The sequence below is a fragment of the Lipotes vexillifer genome, unplaced genomic scaffold, assembly GCF_000442215.2.
Source record: "Lipotes vexillifer unplaced genomic scaffold, Lipotes_vexillifer_v1.1 scaffold98, whole genome shotgun sequence".
In the NCBI taxonomy this organism is placed as follows: domain Eukaryota; kingdom Metazoa; phylum Chordata; class Mammalia; order Artiodactyla; family Lipotidae; genus Lipotes; species Lipotes vexillifer.
Genome location: NW_006799611.1, coordinates 1,513,386 through 1,514,040, shown reverse-complemented (window position 1 = coordinate 1,514,040; position 655 = coordinate 1,513,386). Strand labels below are relative to the sequence as shown.

Sequence of the window (655 nt, the reverse complement as noted above, 5' to 3'; positions counted from 1 at the left end):
CTCAGCGGCCATGGCTCACGGGCCCAGCCGCTCCGCGGCATGTGGGATCTTCCCGCACCGGGGCACAAACCCGTGTCCCCTGCGTCGGCAGGCGGACTCTCAACCACTGCGCCACCAGGGAAGCCCAGGAAGCTACTTTATAACAATTTGCCATGTAACCTAGATTCCTATAACCTGGACTGTAACTTTGTTTTAGCTCATGTGGGAGCCTTCTTTTCGAAGTATGATTAAATCCTCCTGATTTTTTTCCACCCCTGCACTAATCCTTTAAGGGAGATCAGCTCGGTGCTTTGTGTCCACCTAGAGGGGTGGGATAGGGAGGGTGGGAGGGAGACGCAAGAGGGAGGAGATATGGGGATATATGTATAGCTGATTCACTTTGTTATAAAGCAGAAACTAACACCATTGTAAAGCAATTATACTCCAATAAAGATGTTAAAAAATAATAAAATAAAATAGGGACATTAATGATATGATACCTCATCAGGAGGTAGTAGGATGAAATGGTGTTTGGAAAGTGCTGGACCACTGCCTGGTACACAGTGAACCTCAGCTAAAGGTGCACACAATATCCCATTCTATTACTCAGGCTCTGAAGAACGGGGTGATCCAAAAAGAATCATTCCTTATTTTTTTTTTTTTTTTTTTTTTTTTT

The 655-nt window shown here is 44.9% G+C and overlaps 1 protein-coding gene across 2 annotated transcripts in view; it reads right to left on the bottom strand.

The window, feature by feature from the left end:
• Window positions 1-655, bottom strand: part of LRSAM1 (leucine rich repeat and sterile alpha motif containing 1) — a 46,144-nt gene that overhangs the window by 20,335 nt on the left and 25,154 nt on the right. The window lies entirely within an intron of this gene.